The sequence below is a fragment of the Bison bison genome, unplaced genomic scaffold (assembly GCF_000754665.1).
Source record: "Bison bison bison isolate TAMUID 2011002044 unplaced genomic scaffold, Bison_UMD1.0 scf7180017864361, whole genome shotgun sequence".
Lineage (NCBI taxonomy): Eukaryota > Metazoa > Chordata > Mammalia > Artiodactyla > Bovidae > Bison > Bison bison.
This window is the reverse complement of record NW_011494933.1, coordinates 1,025,551-1,035,643: the sequence shown is the minus strand read 5'-3', so window position 1 is coordinate 1,035,643 and position 10,093 is coordinate 1,025,551. Positions and strand designations below refer to the sequence as shown.

The following is a 10,093-nucleotide window of genomic DNA, read 5'->3' as shown; positions in this document are numbered from 1 at the left end:
ATGGCTAATATTAATGAGATGTTACATAACAAGGGTACGGGGCCTGGACTGGTAGTATCTGCCACTTGTAAAGCCAAAAAGCCTGAGCCAGTGGTAGTGGATACTGCTGTTTCAGTTTCTTTTCTATCTATTGAAACTTTCTGAAACGTTTGCAGCTCTTTCCGTTTTAATACCAGGTAAGTGTATCTATTTATTTATACTATACTTTAATGGATAACTCATAAATGTAGGAATAGCAACTTTGTTTACAATCGAGCTAAGAATTTCAGGATTGAACATGTGCCTAATTTTATCCTTATAGAAGAAATAGAGCATTTAATTAAAATGAGTGAAACAAAGAAATGTCTTACCCTGGCTTAATTTTAAAGCTTCTCTTTTATAAAATTCAAGTATTAAGGCAATGATCTCTTACAGTTGTTTCAGATTTCCACCAACAACTTGTAATTATTCTTCAGAAGATTTGTTAAACAGAACATATGTCTGTTGCTTGTTGGACTAGAAATTTGTAAGCAACATTGGAGATTTAAACTATAACTACCTATCTATATAGTAATGATCCTCAACAAATCTTTCTATTTGATGCAATTCATTTTATAAATATCATTTAAAATTATACAGTTAATAACATTAAATGCAACTGGAAAGAAATACCCTAAGTATTGAACGCAGAAGTTTACAATTAAAAGAAAATACATATATAGTCCATTTAATATATCTACATTTTTTTATAAAAGAACTAAGATTTTTTTAAGGGGTTTACCTAGATGATCTTCTAACTAGTTCTTCTAATATCTGGAAACTACTTAAGCCTCAAACTCATTTAAAGTTGAAATTTATCCATATTCTCTACAAACATATTGGTTGTAGCAACATATGTAATCTGGAACAGTTTTAAGGAAATCACTCCTAAGTGATGTAAACAGCTACATCTTGATATTAAAATACAAATCAAATCTTAAGACACATGTGAAACTGATCTCAAATCCACTTTTTATTTTTCTTAGAAAATATGTTATAAACTATTGAACAATGCTGTTCACCACAAGAGAGCAGAATGATGTGGAAGAGAAACTCCCAAACATCTGATACTCAGCTAAAGGACAAATTTTTCCTTTTTCTTCAGCCATAGATCCCTATTAATATTAAACTTGAGAAGGAGATTTCAAAAATAAATTTGAAAGACATTCTTTTGGAAAATAGTACTGAACATATCAGGAGTCTTGCCTTAACAGAAGCTTTTCTCCTTTTCTTTCTCCTGTTAACACAGACAATATCTGCCATTTCTCTGATATTTTTATTGTTTTTCTTTATGGTCTTGATGGTAAAACAGAGGTTTCTTTCTTTGTATAAGCAAATATTGATATTAAACTGGTCACATGAGTTAATTTTCTTCATAGTCTTTAGAATAAAGATTCTCATGTTAATAAGCTATTCTAGATGAAACAAAACTTTTATCTCTTTCTAGAGAGATTTGTTATAGTTCAGTGTAGTTGAGTTATAGCATACCCAGTATTCTTGCCTGGAGAACCCTATGGACAGAGGAGCCTGATGGGCTACAGTAGTTCATGGGGTCTCAAAGAGTCAGACATGACTGAGCGACTAACCCTTTCCCTTTCCTTCCCTTCGCTTTTAATACATTTCCTTGAGAACAGTATTGTCTCTGAAGATTACAGCAAATGTTAGACTAATTTGTGCTGTGACTGAAAGATTTGTTAAAAAAAAAAAAACAACAGTGGAAGAGATAACCAGGCATTTGAGGTTCTTTTTTTCTGAACAGTATATATTTTGTTGAAGAAGTTATTATGAGCTAGAATCTTTATATTCAAAGGCTGATTTGTCAGTTAAGAATTTTATAACAAAAGAAATTACAAAATTTTCATTTAATTCAGAGAATCTTCTATGACTTCATTGAATCCTGGTTGAGTCTCAATTGCTCTTCGGTGATTAATGGCAACTTTTAAATCTAAATAAAATCTGAGCTATAAAATACTTTGTTGTTTGTGCTACAAAAACAGGGAATTAGAATTGGTAATAAAAACACTATTCTCAGCTAAATGAATGCCTTGGGTTTCTAATTGCTCAACAGTTTAGACAGCAGAGAAAAGACAGTGGAAGTCTGCCTGTCCTGTGCTGTGACTATTGGAGACGAGCATCTACAATGAAATGCATGAACTCTGAGCAGCTGTCCAGATTAGAGGACGCTACCAGGCCACTACAGTAACGGCCTGCATTATGGTGATAACTAGTCTGAACGCTTAAAATTGTTTTATAACGGAAGATTCTCTTAGAATACCCAAAGAATTGGTTTTAGAAAACCAATTGGTTTATTTGGCTGCTTGTTTGCTTTTAATAAAAACCATATTCTCAGCTCTGGGATGTCACAGTGGGTGATTTATCCCTTCATATTGCGTTAAACATTGCTCATCAATTTCATGTAAGTTGTATAACTAGGAGAATGTCAAGCCCTTCTGTAATTACTTTTCTGCAATTATTATATATAATAAATTATTTCACAAAAACTCCTGCAAATTACTGAGAGATGTAACTCTTCGCTTGTGTATGAGAAAGTTGCTCAGTCGTGTCCGACTCTTTATGACCCCATGGGCTGTACAGTCCATGGAACTCTCCAGACCAGAATACTGGAGTGGGTAGCCTTTCCCTTCTCCGGGGGATCTTCCCAACCCAGGGATTGAACCCAGGTCTCCCACATTGCAGGCAGATTCTTTACCAGCTGAGCCACAAGGGAAGCCCAACTCTTCACCACCTGTTGTGAAAAAGTCAGGTAGTAGAGTTCTGTACTAAAACCTTTCAGCATCTCACTGATGGGTTTCCATTTTACATACATTTCCCTTTTAAATCTTCTCTGATTGCAGCGTTTGAGAATAACCTGAAGCTAGATCTGGCTTGTAGGCTGGGTTCTGCCATGAGAGCTCTAGTCTTGGACAACTCCTTTGCTGGCTCTGGGCCTCTGTCCCTCACCTGGAAAATAAGGGTCTCAGAGATCCTTTCCTGTCCTCTGTATTGCCCAACACTGTGGAAGTTATTCTGGAGGACTGGACAATGAGACGTGAAAAAAATTAAAGAATAATGCAAAACTAAACTTAAGTGCTACTATCTAGAATTTTAGTAGTAGATGTGTTATTGGAATAACAGCTAGGTTATAATAATAGCAGTTAGGACTGCCCAGGTGGTCCTGTGGTTAGGACTTCTCCATCAAGTCAGGATGTACAGATTCAGTCCCTGGTCATGGACCTGAGATCCCACATGCTCAGGGGCCAAAAAACCAAACCCTAAAAACAGAAGCAATACTGTGACAAATTCAATAAAGACTTTTAGAAAAATGGTCCACATCAAAAAATCTTAAATAAATAACAGCCAACATTCATAGGATGGACACCTGTACCAGGCACCATTTAAGCAGTTTATATATTTTTAGCTCATGTAATCTTCACAAAGATTATGTGAGGTAGATACTGTAATTATTTCCACTTCACAGATGAGGAAATTGAGGCACTGAGAGGTTATCTACCTGTCAAATATTGCATCCCTGGCAAGTGGTAAAGCCGGGATTCAGTTTGACTCTGATTCCAATGCACATGTCCTTAACAACTAAATTACATTTTCTCTCCATAGGCTTCAAATATTTGTGCTTGATACACCTCTTGATATAACACAGGAAACTCATGTACCACTCCAGTCATTTCTACCACCTCTCCCCTTATGTATGAAATGATCATTCATTTATTCAAGAAAAATTTACTCTGCACCTACTTTTGTGCCAGGCTTAAAGCAGTTCCCAGGACCATTACATGTGATGCCTTCCTTAATGAGCTGTATTTAGTTTAGGTGATTTCTTTCTCCTCTCTTGCTATTCCAAGTGGGTTGAGTTTCACTTGTTCTGAAAGCTGCCCATGACAACAGAAGAGTAATTTATCTTACCTCTTCATTGATGCATCCACAGGGTAGTGAGTAAGAGAACCAGGACCTCAGACCTCCTCAGGACTCCCTATCGTATTTTTTATTGCTCCTCTCTGCTCTTTTTTATCCTCTCTATGCAGATTGACTGCCTCTGCCTCTCAGCTTCATGTAACCTGCCCTCAAACCCAGCCAAAAACTGATCTGTAACTTTACATCTTCCAGTCCAGGCAAACAGTGAGAGACTGGGTTAACATCTTCTGTCCCCATGTCTCTGGAGAAGGATAAAGCGGCACAGGTTAGAGTCTGTGCTGAAGGCTGCACTGGCAGCAGGCACAGTGCCCCGCTGTTAGGCGTGCATTGATAAATACATTCTAGCTGAATTTAAGAAGTCAGAGGCAGACATGATCGCCCGTAAGTCACAGAGGCAGAAACAGCAAGCAGCACTGGGAGAGTTTTCTTCTCTTGCCTCACTGTTTGGCACACCACTGGGGGAAGTGAACAAATGGATTCCTTCCTTCATAATTTCTAAGTACAAAGGAGGGAAAGTTGCAGTAGAAAGTCATTTTCCATCTAATGTATTAAACAAAGCTAATACCCCCATCAGTGCAGCTTTTCTCTCATCCAGCTTTAAAAAAAAAGAAAAGCCCAGTTCTAGAGACAAGAGTATATTCTTGGTTGTAGTCCATGCAAATCAGCAAATTACTTGCCTACCACAGCAGGGTTCAATAAATATGACACAATTTCACACATTCTTTCTCAGACAAAAGCATGTTCTTTGTCAATCTTTAATATTGCTAAAATTACTTTTAGCAAATCCATGCAGTGTATTTGAGGCCTCTCAATGCATTTTTCAATACTATAAAATATGGTTAATTTCGTGAAAGAGGAATACTGTCAAGATCTTTTAAATATCTTTCATTTATGTTAGAACCTGAAGTTCTTTAGTTATTAATACTCATTTTCCAGATGGCAATCTTTTTTTTCACATTCCTTATGCTGCCAACATGATTCTATTTCATTTAGAAATTGATTTTTACTTTGGAATGATGGTGGGAGAGAATGGAAGAAAAAAGATAGGTTATAGGAACAAGTAGGTGCTTTCCCCTGCAGATTTTACCATGTTTTGCAAAGTGTAGGTTTGTATGTAGTCAGTTCTTCACTATGTATGTAGAATGGCCTGTGATTCCCAAAAAATAATTGTTCCCTCTGTCTTTCATTAATGGTAGATAATTAAATAATGGCTGGCTGATGTTCCCATGGTGAAAAACAGATGTTTTCCTTCTTAAAAACAGATGAATTGCAAAAGAACTTTAACCACTCTGAATTCTGAGAACTATCAGAAGAGGGAAAAATGGGTATTCATTCATAAAAGGTACATTCTGGATGTGTCTGATTTATGGCTGTGGTCAAGGTGGTCACTGCCATTGACAGTATTTGTATTATCACCCTGACTGTTGGAGGCCAGTGTGACTGATCAAGGTATCCATTCATGGGAGAAGGTTTTACTTCATGACTGCCCTAGTTTGTGACTGCAGCTACCATTTGTAAAATTTAGTAGAGGCTCTTTTTCGCCCATCTGTCACGTATTCAGTGGGATGTGGTCACTTCTGGCACTGTGTTGATATTAAGGGTATAGAAGTGAACAGGACAGGTGCTTCCAGCTGTTTCCAAACTGTGAAGAAATATTACCCAGAAAATCCCACGACTAATTATCACTGGAATGTGCTGCGGAGCACAAGTAGATAGTGATGTGAGAGTGTGTTCCGGGGACCTGGCAGATCAGGGAAGCAGGGAAGTTTCTGCGAGGCTGGGACATATATGCATAGAGCCACAGGATTTGGAGAATGAAGTAAAATGAGAAGAGCGGAACAAACTTCCAGACAAAGAAACCAGCATGTGAGAGCATCCTAGGTCAGAAAAGAGTTTCAGGCCCAGCTCCTGCCCAAGCGTAAGAGTAATCCATAGAATCAGGCCTGAATCAGGCCTGAGATGTCAGAGGCAGAAGGGAGCATGCCTCCAGTCTTGCGGGATATGTACAGGAATTTGAGTTTTCATCAGCAAGTGAGATGGCTGGCCATCACTGGATTTTCAGCTGGGAAGGAAATCAGAGTTGTACTTTGATGCTGGATTGAGAAAAGTAGAGAGGGAGCTGAGAGGGTTTCTGGTAGGGCTAGTTGTTGAGGTGGTTCAAGTGAGAGGCACCCTGCCGGGAAAGAGAGAAGGACGTTGCATCTGAGAGTTTTGGAAGCTGGAAATGAGAGCACTTGGGTCTATTTCGATAGGCAGGAGTGCGGGAAAAGAAGGTGTTGAGAGGAGCCACCAGATGGCTGCAGGAAGATGGAGACAGGTTTAGAGGGTGGGTCGCAAGTTTGGTTACGGACAGGTTGGGCTTGCTTGTGACACAGTTCCAGTGGAGCCAAGGAGTGGCTGGACTGTCGTTAGAAAGGGCATGGTTACTGGAAATTGTTATTATACCAAGTCAGTAATTCAATTTGAAATGCTGGAGCTCAGAGGAAAGAGGTTTGAATTCCAAATAAACACTTGCAATTTGGGGGAGCATCGTTGGTAATGAAAGCCAGGGGGTGTGTGAGCTCATCTGGGAGAAGGGGGAGGAATTAGAAGCCCAAGGGTGGATACAGTGCTGATCATGTCTCTTTGGGGGCTTCTTCCTCTGCTCTGAGACCCATCTGACTTTAGATTCCTGCATCAAAAGTGGACTTTCTGTACCTCCCACCACGCTGCTTATACTAACATGTTTCTAGCTATCCTTTTATAAACTCTTAGTACATCTTTATTGGTCATCTTCAGGATATTTCTCTCGTTTATTATGTTATTTATATCATCATCATCACCACCACAGGTAACATTTAGGATATTCATTCTCTGTGCCAGATAATTTTCTAAGAGACTTTTACACTTTTATTTCATAATCCTCATCAAAACCATCACAATATTGTAATCATCCTCCAATTAAAATAATTTTAAAAAGAATAAAATGACTAATTAGTGCATGTGAAAAAAAAAAACCCTGTTAAGTAGGTACCACAAGTATCTCACTTTTAGTGAGGAAACTGCAGCATCTAAAGGGAAGAGCTGCCTGATATCCACTTCCTATATGTTCCTAGCATGAAAGGGACGTGTTTGCAGTTGCCTTCCCGGGTGGATGATATCTTGAATGTGGGCTGTCAGCTTCTAAATCAGTTCAGCTACTGCAGGCTGTTGTACCTTGGGCAGGCTGCTTAGCCTTTAAAGGGCCTCAGACTGTGTTGCTTCTAGTAAGTGTTCATTAATGTTAGCTGAGCTGCTATTGCTGGCATCCTCCCTGCCCACAGATGGGATTTGCTTCAGTGTGCCCTATAGGATATCCTAATGAGGTGGTGATGCTTATAACCAGCCCAACCTTGTAACTTCCTGTTGTCTGTTGTGACTGTTCTAAAACTTTGCATGCCTAAATGGCTTGTTGATATTCTCAGTTTCATATACAGTTTCTTGGTCATTCAGCATATTCCTTATCATGGTCAGATAGGTAGCCAAGTTCAACCATCGCTGTCAGCTCTGTGCTTTAAGTCAGTGGTGTCCATGGAAACTCTCTTGACCCACAAGCTCATGTGCCTGTTCTTCAGTCATTTAGAGAGCCCTTCAGACCATGCAGAGTCTGTACTTTCTAATATATTTTTGTGAGAGCACTTCAGGAACACAGTCGTCACTATACTGAAGCGTTTGCCTTGTTGATCTTCCTGACCTTTCAAAATGTTTTTATGCCGTGTCTTGTTTAAAAGATCACTGGGAATAATATGAAACCTACCCTTGGAAATTTCAGTCTGAAAAAGCAGTGAGACCTTAAACAAATCATGTTGCTAATAATAGTAAGCCTTTGGTAGAGGCCTTAAAGGAAAAGTGATTATAATTAGAGTATAAAATCTGGGGACCTGGCCTAAAGGGGAGAGGAGTGAACTTGGTCGGAAAGAGTTTCCTGAAGAACTGAATTTGTGCACCATATCGAGATTTGCCTGCAACCTACCAATTTTGACCCTAGTCAATTTCCTCGACTTTCTTGTTTGTCAGCATCCAACTATTTTGTAGAAGACTGTGATTTTGCTATCGCCTCACGCATCATTTGGTCACCTGCTTGAACCCTAAGTGTCCAGCAGTAGCTCACGCCAGTTTCCACTCTGTGCCATGGTGCTTTCATTACCGGCACTGTCATTCTCCTAGTCCCCAAGCCTGCCTACGCCCGCCCCCACCAGTAATCACGTCCATTTCTCTTTTCCTCCTGGGCCCCTCTTTGTTGTCATCCTCTCTGATAACCACCTTTGTCTGGACGCAGACCGCCCCTCCCTGGCTTGTGCAGCAGCGTCTTTGCTGGGAGTGTCCTGATTCCACCTACTTCTTCACTCCGTGCAATGCAGCGCGTACTCTCTCTGTTCGTATTATTGTTCTTTGTCCATTCTGGGTGTCACTGCTACACTAATCATCTGTAAACCCTATTTTTATTGTCTCTCTTCTGTCCAGATACATCCAATGCTGTTTCCCAGTCGACGCTTTTGTGTTCACAGTCATTTTAATCTGCAGCACTTTTTCAGTGAAACATTATTTCCATTTTCAGTCCAATACATAGTGCGTTATGATTAGTTTAGACTGATCTTCAGATAAATGCACTGTAATCATTGCATTTCATCCTTGCCAAGTTTCTATGCCGGGCATGTACGCCACATCCTTATACCCAGATCCTGCCCATCATGCTAGGCCCCCCTCAAGCACCATGTCTCTTAGAAAGTACCACTGACTCTCTTAAGCTTCATTCTTCTCTCTTGCTCTTTCTTCTGAAACTTGTAGTAGACGTAGTCTGTACAGCACAAATCCCTACTCATTATTTGCAACACAGAGTTGGCTGTTGTTTCACACGTTTTTCAGTATTTTATGCCTGCTAATGGAGGAGGCAGCTTTGATAGATTTCTCGTAACTACCCTACACAGTGAGAGAAAATACACTTCACCACCCTGTCTCATCACAGGTAAGAATTTTGTGAATTACATGCCTTTCACTTCTGACAATAGGAACAAACTAGGAGACACTGCTATCTGAACTGCAAAAAGTGAGAACAGGTTTTGTATCCACTCAGAAGCACTTCACAGCTAGAACTAAAACAGGGGCCTAGAGAGATGTGAGATTTTATATCCTGCTATTGTACCACAGACTATTGTATTATTCATAAACATGTACCTAACTTTAAAAGTGCAATTACTTTTCAAAATGAAATAGCTACAGTTACAATGAAAACTCTGTTGTCCTGGTAATTTTGATTTGCTTGTATTACATCTAAACCTGTGGGGAAATGTTTAAAAGAGTAGGATTTCTTTTGGAACATGTCAGATCCCTTAATGGCATTTCTCTTGGCCAAGGGTGGTGTCCCATAGACCTTCGGTGACATATGAAGTTCAGCACCTCCTTTCTTTGCAGCTGTCCCTCAAACTCATCCATGCCTATGTTCTGTCTGCTCTGTGATCACTAAACAGTTTGTGCTTGGACTGTAAGAAATGAGCCTGCGCTGGCTTGCCAGAGTTGCTCTCACACTGCCCTGTGATATCGTCTACATTCTTGATTAATTCATTTTATTTCTCAAATCAGGAAAAATTTAATGGTTCCCTACAAGGCTTTCTTGACAATAAACTTCTATGTTATCTAATCTCTATGATCTGAGTTACCCATATTTATACGATTTACTTTTTAGGTCTTCCTTACTCTTTCCTTCAACTCTTCAGTGTCCCTTGCCCAATACTGTACTCATTCCTCCTCTGTAAAATCTCCTCTGTCTCAAATGCCTATTCATTTACCCTCATCCCTCAAGCCTCTGCCCAAATCCAACCCCTCCCCACACTGCAGACACCCCCACTTGCCGTGGTGTCTCTTTTCCTCTTATCCTGTGACAGACATTTGTCTCTAATCAACAATCCACACATTACTGTTTGCGTTCAAGTTACTGTCTCTACCTTATAATTTGGGACCCTTTAAAGAAATTCATTCTGCTGATGACTTATATTTGAAATAAAAAGAGAGTTATCTCATAATTACTTGAATGAATGATACAGTTTCCCTAAATATTTGAGTGAATAAAGTACGATATATAATTTATAGGATAAGTAAGATATTTATCCTATAAGTATTCTGCAATTAC

The 10,093-nt window shown here is 39.4% G+C and overlaps 1 protein-coding gene across 1 annotated transcript in view; it reads left to right on the top strand.

Moving 5' to 3' along the window:
• The first annotated feature begins 88 nt into the window (after positions 1-88).
• Positions 89-10,093, top strand: part of NDST3 (N-deacetylase/N-sulfotransferase (heparan glucosaminyl) 3) — a 182,278-nt gene continuing 172,273 nt past the window's right edge. Inside the window, exon 1 of the mRNA XM_010855234.1 lies at positions 89-176. The gene's annotated coding sequence lies outside the window, so the exon portion shown is untranslated. The remainder of the gene's footprint in view (positions 177-10,093) is intronic.